Source organism: Scyliorhinus canicula, chromosome 29 (genome assembly GCF_902713615.1).
Source record: "Scyliorhinus canicula chromosome 29, sScyCan1.1, whole genome shotgun sequence".
Classification (NCBI taxonomy): domain Eukaryota; kingdom Metazoa; phylum Chordata; class Chondrichthyes; order Carcharhiniformes; family Scyliorhinidae; genus Scyliorhinus; species Scyliorhinus canicula.
Window position 1 is genome coordinate 7,493,301 of NC_052174.1, and position 15,779 is coordinate 7,509,079.

Below are 15,779 nucleotides of genomic sequence, written 5' to 3' on the forward strand. Positions count from 1 at the left end.
CAGGGGGCACCCCTGTCTCATCTCCCGATGCAGCCGAAAGAACTCCGACCGCCTCCTATTCGTGGCTACACTTGCCATCGGGGCCTCGTAGAGCAGCCTCACCCACCGGATAAACCCCTCCCCAAACCCAAACCTCTCCAACACCTCCCACAAATACTCCCACTCCACCCTATCGAAGGCCTTCTCCGCGTCCAACGCCACCACTATCTCCGCCTCCCCTTCCACCGCCGGCATCATAATGACATTGAGGAGTCTTCACACATTTGTGTTCAGCTGCCTTCCCTTCACAAACCCCGTCTGGTCCTCATGTATGACCCCCGGCACACAATCCTCTATTCTAGTGGCCAGGATCTTTGCCAGCAGCTTAGCATCGGCGTTCAGCAGCGAAATCGGCCTATATGATCCACACTGCAGAGGGTCCTTGTCCCGCTTCAGGATCAAGGAAATCAGCGCCCGCGACATAGTTGGGGGCAAAGCCCCCCCCCCCCCTCCCATGCCTCGTTAAAGGTCCGAACCAACAGGGGGCCCAATAGGTCCAAATACTTTTTATAAAATTCCGCCGGAAACCCGTCCGGCCCCGGCGACTTCCCCGACTGCATGCTCCCTATCCCTTTGACAACCACCTCCAACTCGATCGGCGCCCCTAGTCCCTCCACCTGCTCCTCCTCCACCCTCGGGAAACGCAACCTGTCCAGGAAGCGCCCCATTCCACTCCCCTCCACCAGGGGCTCCGACCGGTACAATTCCCCATAGAAGTCTCTGAAGACCCCATTGACCTCTACCCCCCTCCGCACCACCTTCCCGGCGCTATCCCTCACTCCCCCAATCTCCCTGGCCGCGTCTCGCTTCCGGAGCTGGTGCGCCAGCATCCTGTTCGCCTTCTCCCCATATTCATACACCGCCCCCTGAGCTTTCCTCCACTGAGCGTCCGCCTTTCTGGTCGTCAGTAGGTCAAATCTGGCCTGTAGGCTACTCCACTCCCCCAGAAATCCCTCCTCCGGGGCCTCCGCATATCTCCTATCCACCTGCACCATCTCCTCTATCAGTCTCTCCCTCTCCCTCTACTCCCCCCTCTCCCTATGGGTTCGGATGGAAATCAACTCCCCCCTCATCACCGCCTTCAATGCCTCCCAGACCGTCCCCACCCGAACCTCCCCGTTATCATTGGCCTCGAGGTATCTCTCGATACACCCCCGGACCCTTCCGGCCACCTCCTCATCTGCCAACAGCCCCACCTCCATGCACCAGAGCGGACGTTGGTCCCTCTCTTCCCCCAGCCCGAGGTCCACCCAGTGCGGGGCATGATCTCAAATGGCAATGGCGGAGTATTCCACTTCCTCCGCCCTCGACACCAGCCCCCTGTTCAGGACAAAAAAGTCATTCCTCGAGTAGGCCTTATGTACATGGGAGAAAAACGAGTATTCCCTGGCCCTTGGCCTCTCAAACCTCCAAGGGTCCACCCCCCCCCCCCCCCCCCCCCCCCCCCAATCTGGTCCATAAATCCCCTCAGCACCTTAGCCACCGCCGACCTCCTACCCGTCCGGGACTTGGATCGATCCAATGGGGGATCCAGTACTGTGTTAAAGTCCCCCCCCATGATCAGGCCCCCCACCTCCAGGTCCGGAATGCGGCCTAACATACGCCGCATGAACCCCGCATCGTCCCAATTTGGGGCATAAACATTCACCAACACTACCCGCTCCCCCTGCAGCTTGCCACTCACCATCACGTACCCCCTGCCACTGTCAGCCACCACCTTCAACGCCTCAAACGACACCTTCCCCACCAGGATCGCCACCCCTTTACTCTTTTCGTCCAGCCCTGAGTGGAATACTTGGCCCACCCACCCCTTCCTCAGCCGGACCTGGTCCACCACTCTCAGGTGTGTCTCCTGGAGCACGGCCACATCCGCCTTCAGTCCCTTCAGGTGCGCAAATACTCATTTGGTTGGTAAGGTGGCCCATTCAGCCCCCTCACATTCCAGGTTATCAGCCGGATCCGAGGGCTCCCTGCCCCCTTCCCCTGCCGATTAGCCATACCCCATCCCTTGCCCACCCCCGGCCAGCGTCCCACGCTCTGCCAGTTTCCCACGGCGGCACCTCCCCCCCTCCAGCACTCCCTGCGTCCTCCAGCTCCTTCCTGACCGTTTCAGCAGCAACCCGGTAATCCCCCCCCCCTCCCCTCCCCCCCCAGGCTAGGACCCCTCCTAGCCGCCCCCCCCCCCCCCCCCCACTACAGCACTCCCGTGAGCCAGCTATCTTCTGCTGACCCCGGCGGCTCCCGCCCTACTTTCGGCTCCTCCCAACGTGGGACTGCCCCTCCTCCATAGTGCCCATCAACCAGTCCACCCTCCCCCGCTCCTGCGCGGGAAAAGAAAACCCCGCCCCCTCCCTCTCCCAGCGCGGGGACCCCGCAGAAAGCCCGCGCTTTCGCCCTGCCGGGCCCCGCCTCCTCCAGGGCCACTCCCATTGTCAGTCCCCCCCCCCCACCAGCTCCCCAAACACCCCGTTTACCCCTCAGTCCAAACCCGTCCACCCAACTCCTGCTAGAAAACTCCAGGGGCCCCTGGAAGGACCCAGCCCCCATCATTGTGTTCAGCATCATCACCACATAGGCCGCTAGGTCCGACCCCTCCAGCCCCTCCGTGAGGCCCAGGATCCGTAAATTCTTCCTCCTCGACCAGTTGTCCAGCTCCTCGAACCGCTCCTGCCATCTTTCATGGAGCGCCTTGTGCACCTCCACCTTCCCCACCACGGCCACAACCTCGTCCTCCCTCTCGGCGGCTTGCTGCTGCAGCTCCCGGATCGCAGCCCCCTGGGCTGTCTGGGTCTCCATCAGTTCCCTGTTGGTTACCTTGATGGACTCCAGCAGCTCCACTTTCATCTCCTGGAAGAGGCTCAGCAGAGTCGTCTGGACCCACTTCTTCAGTTCTTCAAAACTTTCGCCGGCCGCCATTTTGTCCTGCGGTTCCCGATTTTTTTCAAAAGTTTTTTCCTCCCGATTCTCTCCCTGCTCCGCTCCTGGTCTGCACCATGGGACCTCTGGGGCAACTCCTGGCCTCTTCCCCCGTCGGGATTTGCCTCTTAAGCTCCGATGGGGGCCTTAAAAAAAGCCCCGAAGTCCGTTTTTTTCGGGAGCGTCCGAACGTGCGGCTCAGCTGGTCATTGCCGCTACCGGAAGTCTGCTTGGTGTTTATTATAGAACCCCAGATAGTCAGCGGGAAATTGAGGAGCAAATATGTGCACAACTAACAGAGGTGTGGAAAAGTAATATTAGGGTAATTGTATTAGGTGATTTCAACTCCCAACATGCAATGAAAAATGAAAATGAAAATTGCTTATTGTCACAAGTAATCGTCAAATGAAGTTACTGTGAAAAGCCCCTAGTCACCACAATCTGGTGCCTGTTCAGGAAGGCTGTTACAGGAATTGAACCGTACTGCTGACCTGCTTGGTCTGTTTTCAAAGCCAGCGATTTAGCCCAGTGCTAAACAGCCCCACTATTACATTGCACTATGTTAATTGAGATATTCAATGTGTTAAGGGCCTCGCCAGTGTGGAGTTCTCAAACTGTACTCAGGAGAACTTTTTAGCTCAATATGTAGATTATTCAACAAAGGACGATGCATGGTTGGACCCAATTCTGGGTAATGAAGCCGGACAGGTAGTTGATGTATTGATGGGGGAGTACTTTGGTGATAGTTTTTAAAAAATAAATTTAGAGTACCCAATTCCTTCCATTTATTAAAATTTAGAGTACCCAATTAATTTTTTCCAATTAAGGGACAACTTAGCATGGTTAATCCGCCGAGCCTGCACATCTTTGTGTTGTGGGAGCGAAACCCACGCAAACACGGGGAGAATGTGTAAACTCCACATGGACAGTGACCCAGAGCCAGGATCGAACCAAGGACCCTGGCACCGCAAGGCAGCAGGGCCAACCCACTGCGCCACTGCGCTGCCCCATTTTGGTGATAGTGACGACAATATGGTACAATTTAGGTTTGTTGTGGACAAAGAAATAGACAAGTTGCAAAAGAACGTTTTTGATTGGGGGAGAGCGGAATTTAGTAAAATACGGCAGGATCTGGCCAAGGTAGACTGGAAAGAGTTACTTGTAGCGAAATCGACAGCAGAGCAGTGGGGAGGCTACAGACCCAACATGTTCCCTCAAGGGGGATACGAGAGAGTAGTTTCCAGTACCTGGGTGGGGGAGGGGAAGGTGTTGGATATCTACCAGGAGCTGTCGGAGGCGGAGGAAACCCCGGTGGAGGAGCTTAAAGGCAAGTGGGAGGACGAGCTAGGAGGGGAGTTAGAGCCGGGACTATGAGTGGAAGCCCTAAGTAGGGTCAATTTCTCCTCATCATGTGCAGTCTAATACAGTTTAAAGTGGTACACGGGCACACATGACGGTGGGGAGGATGTACAAGTTTTTCGGGGTAGAAGACAGATGTGGGAAGTGTGTGGGGAGCCCAGCAAACCATGTCCATATGTTTTGGGCATGCCCGATGCTCAAAGGGTTCTGGCAGACCCGCCAGGGCAATGTCCAAGGTGCTAGGAACACGGGTGGTGCCGAGTCCAGAGATGGCGATCTTCGGAGTGTCGGAAGACTCGGGAGCTCAGGGAGTGAAAGAGGTCGACGACCTGGCCTTTGCCTCCCTGGTAGCCCGGAGATTGATCCTGTTAACGTGCAGGGTCTCGAAGCCCCCGAGTGTAGGGACCTGGGTTAGTGACATGGCTGGGTTTCTCAGCCTCGAGAAAATAAAGTTTGCCTTAAGAGGATCAATGTTAGGGTTCTCCCAGAGTTCATCGACTTTCTTTGGGAAATTTAATTTAAAATGCCGGCAGTAGCAGCTTTCCGAGCGGTGGTGGGGGGGTGCTGTAAGTGTTGTGTTTGTTTGTTTTTTGTTATTTTCGGTGGTCTGTGAAGACAGAGCCGTTCAGGGAAATATCTATTTTTACACTCTGTTAATGTTTAACGCTGATTGTTCTTTTTCTGTTCTGTAAAATTTTACAAATATTTCAATACAAATATTTTTAAAAGTCTCCTATGCAGCAACTTGTCAAGGGCATTCTGGAAATCTAAATAAATCACAGGACGACATGCATCTTGTCGATCACCCCCTGGAGCCGTCGGCATCTCGATAATCGAAGGATGCCAGGTGTGCATTATCTGCCAGATATGTCGCACCATCCCGCTGCTCAACCAGAGTCATTGACGGCATGCCCGGCCCAGCAAGTCCTCAAATTCCAGGCGTTGCCAGTAAACTCAAGGCCTCCTGCGGCGCCTCCTTTGCACCGCCTCCTCCTTGGGCTGTTGGGTGGCCGCATCTCCATCCTCAACGGCTGCCTCCTGTTCCTCTGGGGCAGGCTCCACTGCTGCAGCTTCCTCATCCTTGTTGCACGTTTTACTATGGGCGTAAAACGTGTTTATTGGAGTGTATTAACACGCCTCCGAGTTCGACGTGTGCTTAACACTACTAGGCTCTGTTCTATGTAATTATTTAGCTCTGGAGTCGCCAGTTGCCGTATAGGCAACGTCACAAGTATTCCAAGGTCAAGTTCAAAGTAATAAAGACGATACACCGATTAGTAAAGTTCAAACGATCAATATTTATTTTACAGTTATAATAAATACTCATGCACACACTAAGAGACTAAGCTATAACTAAACTTTAAGTGAACAGAATACTTATCTAACAGGAACAGGCAAGGTCAGAGAACGAGGCCTTCGTCCTGGTTTGGTACTGCAGCCTTCAGCAAGCGTTCTGGTACTTGGGAGTCTAGTGGGCTTGGATCGCGTAGCGGGCGTTGAACTTACGGTTTCGGCGGCTGGTGCTCAACGGCTGGAGTCAGGATGCAAGATGTCAGTCAGAGCCGGAGCACGAGTTTAACAGACCGGGCTCTGTGGGGAATTTGCTTTTATACCCCTCTCTAATGTCCTTGCCCCCTTCTCGGCGGGCTCTACCTTTCGGTACCGATTGGAACGTTTCCAAACGGCTACCTTCGAAATCCTCCAATGCGGGGCTTCCCTCGATGTTGGGGGGTGGTTTCGATATTCGTTACTCTGGTGCCATCCTGTCTGCTCCATCAATTAAGTGCTACATTGAGATGGAAATGTTGCCATTGTGTGTGCCTGGATCTGGGCCGCCTCATCAGAATGTTAAGCGCTTTGCCATTAACACCTTTGGCTTGGAGATCTGCACCTGGCCAGAAAACTGGTTTGCTGCTTGCAAAATGCTAATTAGTTGAGAGCAGGCTGTCTGTTCTCACTAAACAGGCTTTCCCTGCTGTCTTCCATTTTAGTTTGGCTCAGTGTCCATTTTGCGTGGCCAGCATGGCTACATTCCCTCCTTGTGATCCTCACAATCATACTATTGTGAAGGATCACCTATGTACTTTGCCTTCCTTGTGTTCTGACCTCTTGCCAGTTCCTGTTCTACTCTGTTCTTAAACTATGGGAAGAAGAGAAAAAAATTTTTAACTAACATTTCTACTTGGCCCTATGTCAAAGGGACATGCATTACTACAACTGGGAACCTCTACCTATCACTATTAACCTTAACTTTAACTTAACATTTCATCACTCTAAAATCTTAACCATTCACACCACAACATCACACTTCCCAACTCGGCAGTCGAGTATGGAACAATATAATACATGGCTGAATTTTTATTTACAGAGTGTTGTAATCAGTGAGGGGTTGAGGGGTTTGGTGGAATCCGAAGATGGGGGATTGAACTCTATAGATGGGTGAGGTGCTGGAACGAGAGGCTCTCCTCTTCCATTTCCTCAACCTGAGGGTCTGCACTAGTATGATGAGGATCGCGATCACCAACAGTGATTCGATTATATAGGACATGGAGTACCACGTCATGAATTTAGTACACCAGGTCTGAACCTCGCTGATCAGAGCTGAGCACTGGGGGTTTGCTGTAATTGAAACATTTACGGTGGGGGTTGTGGGGGAAACGTGTCTTGTTTCCACACATATACATATGACATTAAACAGTAATAAGTGGGCTTCCATCATTTTTTTGCTGTTCTTCTTCTTTCTCTTCCTTCTTCCTCCGGTATTGACAATCCTGGCTTCGACCTCTGTCTCGTCCTTTGAAACCTTTGGGATCAAGCACAGTATCTGTCAATACACAGTTTAAGACCTTTACTTGTTAGTGCATCTGTCTTTCAAAACCCAATTGACCCTTTAAAATGACTGGCTAAGTCACACCCTGTGACTCCCCTCATTTTTTTTCTCAAAAAGCGAATTTAAAGACCAGCATACACCTAACAATCCTTCCTTCTGCGAGCCGTCTCGCAGGCTTTGCTGATTTACCATCCGAATGTTCCCGGATGTAAATAGCATGTGGGATGGCGGCCGAAGGGCTACCTAACGTAAAATGAAAACAAACTTTGAAATAAACATCCGAATGAGTTGCGTATGGGCCGCGACGGGTACGAGTTGGATGGGATCCCCGGGTAGGGCGTGCTGTGCCATACCCGAGCTTGGCTGACCAAGGGTTGGTTCTCAGACAGGGCGGGTCCTCAGTGCCGTTTGTCCACTGCCTGAGTAACCTGGAAAGAACGGGTACGAATGTGTTGACCATGACTTGCAGCCTCTATTTCGCCGAATAGAGGGGCACCTAAAAAACCAAGGGAGCCAAGATGCTCCAACTGAGGACATCACTGAAGTTCTCAGAGATATCTGCGGACAAGCTATTTGGCGTGTGGCCTTACAACTTTGGAAAGGATCTCCAATCAAACCGAAGTTCTCAAAAGTTTCGGCAGACAAGCTAACGTGTATGTGAGGTGGTCACAATCTTTTCAGCTGAAAAGAAGATGTCCATCCTCCAACTGAAACATTTACATTCCTGAAAACAAACAAACATAAAACGAAGACAAACATACGTGCAGATTCCATCAGAAAGGACATCGTTTCCCTCAAACGATTCCTATCTTACATCATCTGGACACCTCACTTTGATTCTGCCTCTGTGAACAGGGTCACAAAGGGGTTGCCGTGTCGGGAGTCAGACATTGCGTCGTCCTGCTCTCCCGGATCCCACACCCTTGTGTGGATCAGGCATGCTATTTTGGAATTGTGTGACCGGGGGTCACTTTCATCATTGCGGACAAGTCTGTAGGAATTGTCCCTGTGCCATTGTGTAGTGTCGAGTGTGTTGTCGGGGTAGTCGGGGTCGGGTGGTGGTTCTGGATATTTGAGGTAGGTGACTTCCATGGGGTCACTGGAGTCGGGGTCGTAGTTGGTGCAGTGTGGGCTATATGGCTGTGTGCTGTCGCTGTCTTCAGAGTCAGTGTCAGTCCTGCTGTCTCTGCTGTGGCAGCTTGTGGGCGTGTCGGGGCATGGTCTGTAGTGGTCTGTGGGCGGAGTCGTGGGCGAGTCCGTGGATGAACTGGTCTGTGAGGGGGATGGTGGAAAAGTGTCTCTGGTGGGCGGGGTGAAGTGTTCTGCTGCATCCAGCAGGACATGGTGAGCATGGTTGGCCTGTGTTCCATATGCCTTTAACTGGTTTATATGGAACCACGCGGTCTTCCCATTAGGATATTTGATCCTGTAAACGGAGGGGCTAATTTTGTCCGAAATTGAGTAGGGACCGGAATATTTTGGAGCCAAAAAACTGCTGGGGTTATAAACAGATAACATTACCTGTTGCCCAACCTGGAATTCTGTGGTGTGTACGGTCTTATTGAAACAGGCAGTACGTTGCTGTCGGCGTTTCCCTAGCTGGACTGCGGCTGCGAGCTGTGCAGACCTCACAGTCTCAACTAGATCTTTAACTGCCTTTTCATGTGTGAGGGCCGTCACTTCGGGGCTTGTCATGTCCAGTCCTAAAAGGAATTCTGTACCTTTCATAGGGCGTCCGGTCATGAGTGTATGTGGTGTGTATCCTGTAGATGTGGAGACAGTGTTCCTTATGAACATAAGTGCAAAGGGGAGCACTGAATCCCATGTGGAATTATTCTCTTGAACCATTTTCCTAAGGGTAGTTTTTAGGGTCCGATTCATGCGCTCCACAATCCCGCTGGACTGTGGATGATACGCAATGTGAAAATTTTGCTTTATACCGAATATTGTCAGGACGTTCCTCATGACCCGTCCTGTAAAGTGAGATCCCTGGTCCGAATCGATACTTCGGGGTAAACCCCATCTCGTGAAGATGTGGTGGGTCAGGATCTTTGCAGCTGTCTTAGCTGTGTTTGTTCGTGAGGGAAATGCCTCTACCCATTTGGTAAAGGTGTCGATGACCACCAGAACGTATTTATAGCCATTCCTACAAGGGGGCAATGGACCTATAAAATCGATCTGGAGGTTTGTCCAAGGGCCGTTAACTGGGCGAGTATGCCGAAGTTGTGCCTTCTTAGAATACCGCTCCGGGTTATTCTGAGCACAAATCAGGCAATTCTCAATGTAGTGCGTTACATCATTCCTGAGATTAGGCCACCAACAGAGTTGCCTGAGGTGCCTCGTTGTTGCATCAATTCCCTGATGCCCGTGTCCGTCATGGAACAAGGCAATCATCTGATTCCTGTCCTGCTTCGGGACCACATAAAGTTGGTCCTTAATGATCACACCCTCATGTGTGGTCAGTGTGTGTTTAAAGTGTTCGTACGCAGGCACAAAGTTTCCCTTGAAAACCTCCCTGAGGTCTCCGTCCTGTTTCTGTGCTGCTACGAGATCTTTAACCTCTGTTTGTGAGACTTGTACTGCGCTCACAGGGGCGCTAGCTGGTGCGCTAGCTGGGGGGGTCCATAAGTGTCCTCTCCTGGAACCTGCCTTAGCCAATGCGTCGGCTTTTACATTCCCAGGGGGTGATGACCTATGGTGGCTGCGAACTTTTATAATGCCGAAGGTCCTGTCCTTCGCTTTCTCTAGGATATGCTGGAGTAAGGGGGCTGATGGAAGGGGTTTTCCGTCTGCGGAGACAAAACCTCGTGTCCTCCACAGGGGCAGAAAATCTGTTAGGCTATTGCATACATATAAGCTGTCTGAATATATGTCTGCTGGGCTGGGGAAAGAATCGGGGTGGTCCACTATGTACGCTATGGCTGCTAGCTCTGCTGCCTGCGCGCCTAAGTGACCTGGTAACTTAAGAGCTATCTCTTCGAGAGCGCGCCCCTGCGCGTCCTCTACATAGATGCCGCATCCTGTGATACGCTCACCATTTAAAACTGTGGAGGAACCGTCTACATAAATCCTCAAGGGTCCACACGTGTCTGTGGGCTGGGGGCTTTGTTTTGGGTTCCCTATCTTCCTGGGGGGTGTTTTTGCTAAAAAGGGTCCTGTGTTATGCAGGGGAGCTACAATTTCACAGTCATGGGGCTGTCCGGGGTATTGGAGGTTGTCTGCTAAGTATGTGTGTGTGCGTGTCCGTTTTACAGTAATGTCCCGTCCTTGTAAAAGTAGGGTCCACCTAGCTGCCCTAATCTGGCTAACTGAACCGTCCTTCAGTCGACCGTCTAGTAGTAGCTGTGTGGGTGTGTGTTCGGTTAGAATGGTGATGGGGTTTAGTCCGGTTATGTATGAAAAGTACTGTACTGCCCAGAAGACAGCAAGGAGGTGCCTCTCACAGGCTGAAAATCCTTGTTCTACCGGGTCTAACAGTCGGGAGGCATAAGCCACTGGTCTTAGCTGCTCGTGCCGTTCCTGAAGCAACACGGCCGAGAGGGTCAGATCTGTGCTAGCTACCTCGATTGCGTACGGTGAAAGTTGGTCGGGGACTAGCAGCGCGGGTGCTGCACTAAGGGCTCGTTTCAACTCTTCCACAGCGCCTGTATGCTGCGGAAGCCATTCCCAGGGGGCTCCTTTCTTAAGGAGGTCTGAAAGTGGGGCGGCTTTTGTCGCGAATCCGTCTATGTGGTTCCGACAATAGCCAACCAGTCCTAAAAACGACCGGAGGGCTGAAACATTCTGGGGATGGGGCAATTTGACGATCGAATCAATTCTTTTGAATTCGATCTCGCGTTTGCCGTGCGTGATGACTGTTCCCAAATACATCACTTTACTTTCCAATATTTGGGCCTTTTTCGGGTTAACTTTACAGCCAATTTCAGTCAAGAGTTCCAGGAGTTCGGCCAGAAGCGAAATGTGCTCTGCCTTTGTGTCTGTCTGCAGTAGTAGGTCGTCTACATACTGTACCAGACATTCGGGTCGGGAAAATTTTTCTAATCCACTTGCCAGCTGTCGGTGGAAAATGGAGGGTGAATTGTGGAATCCTTGTGGGAGGCATGTCCACGTGTACTGCTGAGTTTTAAAAGTGAATGCGAATTTGTATTGGCACGCTTTTGCCAATGGTATGGACCAGAATCCGTTACTGATATCCAATACCGTGAAGTACTTGGCGTTGAGACCCTGCTTGAGCATGGTCTCGGGACTAGTAGCTACCGTTGGGGCTACTGCGGGGGTTACTTTATTGAGTTCCCGATAATCGATGGTCAGACGCCATGATCCATCGGGCTTCCTCACTGGCCAAATAGGGGCATTGTTGGTGGAGGCTACCGTTCTCAGTACACCTTGGTCCAACAAGCTACCTATAACTTTTTCTATTTCCACCTCTGCCTCAAGGGGAAATCTATATTGCTTTTGCGGTCGGGGGTCCTGTCCGGTAACATGAACTTGTCCAGTCATTCTGCCACAGTCATGACGGTGACTTGCAAATGCTGTCCTGTGTTTGTTTAGTAGGGCCTTAATTTGTCGGTCGGTGTGGAGTGTAGTCAGGTCGAATGAGTACTCTCCCACTGCGCTAATCCGATTAGCGTAGTCTCCTACTGTGAGGGTGGCTGGTGCTCTGTCTGATCTAGCCATTCGCCAGACACACTGGTTCACTGGGTCGAACGACAAGCTATGAGCGTTCATAAAATCTATCCCCAGGATGTGCTCTGCTGTCCGGGGAAGATTTACTAGAACTACGGGGTGCCTTGTGCTAATGTTCCCTAGCTGGATCGCTACGGGTGCTGTGATATGTCCCTGCTGCGAGTGTCCGGTGAACCCGCTAAGTGTGATGGTGGAGGTGGTCGGCCACGTGTCTGAGTGTGCCGTGGTTGTGGAGTTAATGGTGGTGCGGGATCCTCCTGTGTCCCACAGTAACTCTATGGGCTTCCCTTTGACTTTCGCTGTGACTACGGGCCTCCCTGATGAGTCCCATAGTGTGTCACAGACCCAAGTGGGGGAGCCCGAACACCGTCAGTTCGTCTCGTCCACATTGGTGGGTCCTGACTGTACTGCTACATTGTGGATGGGTTTTGCCTTGTTGCGGTTCAGAGTGCCTGTCTGCTGGCCTCACTGAGATCGCTGGGGTGCATTGCACTCTTTTGCCCAATGCCCTAACTGTCCACAGTTATAGCATTCCTGTCCTTTCTGCTGAGGGCTGCTCTTGCCTTCATTTACCCATGCGGGCTTCTGGTGCTCTCTGACTGCTTGGATATCTGCAGCAGCCTGAGCCTCTTCTGGGGATCTAACTTTTCCTTTTGCCTGAAGCGATTGCTCCCAAGCGCGGGACAATCTTTTCAGGACCCATTTTTCGTTATGGGCCTCTTCTGAGGGGTCATAGCTATTGCAAGCGCTCTGTCCTGCTTCTGTTGCGTGTGAGATAATTGTGCGCGTCCACTTAACCATGTTTTCGCGGGTTAAATGCGCTCTATCTAACTGTCCGAAAACTGCGCTGAAATGAATCCACAGCCTTCCTGCGAATGCTGTGGGGTGTTCGGATCTTTTCTGCCTGCACTTATTCAATCCTTCTACGGGGTCACCTCTATTGTACCCTATGGCATCTAAAATGGCGGTGTGCATCTCCTCTAGGCTGCCTCCTGCCACGTTCTGTGGGTCGGGGAGGGCTGCTACTACACTCTGGTCTAAACTCAGCACGGTGAGCTTAACCTGCTCTCTCTCATCCAGGCCGTACATGGTAGCCTGCTGTTTTACTTTAGCGAAAAACTGGTGGGGGTCTGCGGTGGGGAGGAACGGAGTGATCTTTTCACAAGCGTCCCTTAGCTGGGTTACTGTTAAAGGGGTGGTGTAAGTTATGTCTGGGGCGCCTTCGGATTCGGCTTTTCTCTGTGTGGTTACGGGATTCATGGGTGCGGTTATGGTCTGAGCTGTGGGGGGTTGGGGTGCCTGTCGTTTCTGCTGAGCTGCGGGCGCACATGTTCCCTGAACATAACGCTGCGCTGTCTCGCTTAATTCCTGCCAATCTGGGGCGTTTTCTCCATCTAACTGTGCTCCAAAGGTGCTTTGGAAGCCATTCTGCACCGAAAGCAGAGATTGCAGTTCCGCAATCTGTTTCCTGCATTTCGCGTGGTCAACTGTGCTTTGTCTTTGTTCGGTCGTTGCAGCATGGAGTGCTCTCAAAGCTGCTTTGAGATCGGAACATTGCCTCTGCAATGCCTCCACCTGCTTTTCCGATTCCTGTCTTATCAGAACGGCACGTTGCACGTCCTGATAGGCTTTCTCATACTGGGTCTGGGAACTGCTCAGATGAGCTAGACAAGACTGATGAGCCCTCTTGGCATCATCCACCTCTCTATCCTTCTCTGCCAACTTCCCTTTGAGATCCAGATTCTCCTTCTCGATGTCCCTGACATCGACCTTACTCATCCTATTCCTCTCTTCTAAATCTGTCCGGAGCGTCCTGATGACCTCCTCTGCGCCTCGCAACTGTGCCAAACAGGACACAATCGCCATCGGCTTGCGTGCTTTACCTAGATTCCTTTTGTGTATTTGAGAGAGGTTCTCCCACCAAGTATGACCTATACTCCCAGGACCTGTCTCCTCATTTGCACAAAACTCTTTCCAAAGGGGCCATCCCTTTCCTTGTAAATATTTGCGGAGTTCCAGCTCCCACGTGGGACACTGGCCTACTCTGCTACTGCTGCTGGTCGCTGCGACCACAAACTTTGCTGGATCCATCAGACGTTCCATTGCCTGCATGGCCATTTCCTCTGACTCTCTTTTTATAATTTGGAACAGGGGGTTGCTGGGGTGGTGTTTCGAGAAAAGGGTACGGCTTACGCTATTTTCCGATCACAAAACTACCGAAAGTTTGTCGCAACAAAAAGCTTTCAGTTTTACCTTACAGCCCTGTTAGTACGCATGCACTAAACACACTTCCGAATTTCGCTTATTATTTTGAACACCTTGAATACTTGTGAACTCTTTCTTTCTCTGCAATTTGGAGTTCCAATTCAAATTTCAGGGTCCTGGACGGTGTGGGGTTTCCACTTACAACAGGGTCCCGGCGGATGTCACCACTAAATGTTGCACGTTTTACTATGGGCGTAAAACGCGTTTATTGGAGTGTATTAACACACCTCCGAGTTCGACGTGTGCTTAACACTACTAGGCTCTGTTCTATGTAATTATTTAGCTCTGGAGTCGCCAGTTGCCGTATAGGCAACGTCACAAGTATTCCAAGGTCAAGTTCAAAGTAATAAAGACGATACACCGATTAGTAAAGTTCAAACGATCAATATTTATTATACAGTTATAATAAATACTCATGCACACACTAAGAGACTAAGCTATAACTAAACTTTAAGTGAACAGAATACTTATCTAACAGGAACAGGCAAGGTCAGAGAACGAGGCCTTCGTCCTGGTTTGGTACTGCAGCCTTCAGCAAGCGTTCTGGTACTTGGGAGTCTAGTGGGCTTGGATCGCGTAGCGGGCGTTGAACTTACGGTTTCGGCGGCTGGTGCTCAACGGCTGGAGTCAGGATGCAAGATGTCAGTCAGAGCCGGAGCACGAGTTTAACAGACCGGGCTCTGTGGGGAATTTGCTTTTATACCCCTCTCTAATGTCCTTGCCCCCTTCTAGGCGGGCTCTACCTTTCGGTACCGATTGGAACGTTTCCAAACGGCTACCTTCGAAATCCTCCAATGCGGGGCTTCCCTCGATGTTGGGGGGTGGTTTCGATATTCGTTACTCTGGTGCCATCCTGTCTGCTCCATCAATTAAGTGCTACATTGAGATGGAAATGTTGCCATTGTGTGTGCCTGGATCTGGGCCGCCTCATCAGAATGTTAAGCGCTTTGCCATTAACACCTTTGGCTTGGAGATCTGCACCTGGCCAGAAAACTGGTTTGCTGCTTGCAAAATGCTAATTAGTTGAGAGCAGGCTGTCTGTTCTCACTAAACAGGCTTTCCCTGCTGTCATCCATTTTAGTTTGGCTCAGTGTCCATTTTGCGTGGCCAGCATGGCTACATCCTCCAGCAGCTCCAGCTCATACAGCCTCAGGGAATCCCCAGGGCTGCGGCGACTTGGAGGAAGCCCACCATTGCTGATTGAATTCCAATAGCCATTGTTTATAATAATTTAATAATCTTTATTATTGTCACAAGTATACTTACATTAACACTACAATGAAATTACTGTGAAAAGCACCTAGTCGCCACATTCCGACGCCTATTCGGGTACACAGAGGGAGAATTCAGAATATCCAAAGGACATAACGGCACATCTTTGGGACTTGTCGGAGGAAACCGGAGCACCCGGAGGAAACCCACGCACACACGGGGAGAACGTGCAGACTCCGCACAGACAGTGACCCAAGTCAGGAATTGAACCTGGGACCTTGGCGATGTGAAGCAACAGTGCTAATCACTGTGCTACCGTGCCGCAGGGCGTGAAAAGCAGACATGCATACACCCATGCCCAAACAGGTCCAACGGTTTACATGGTGGCCCCAGTTGGCACTGCGAACCCTGCTCCCACATGTCCCCCATCTTCCCGCACCCCCTCCCCCATCTCCACACCCGAGGCCCTGTC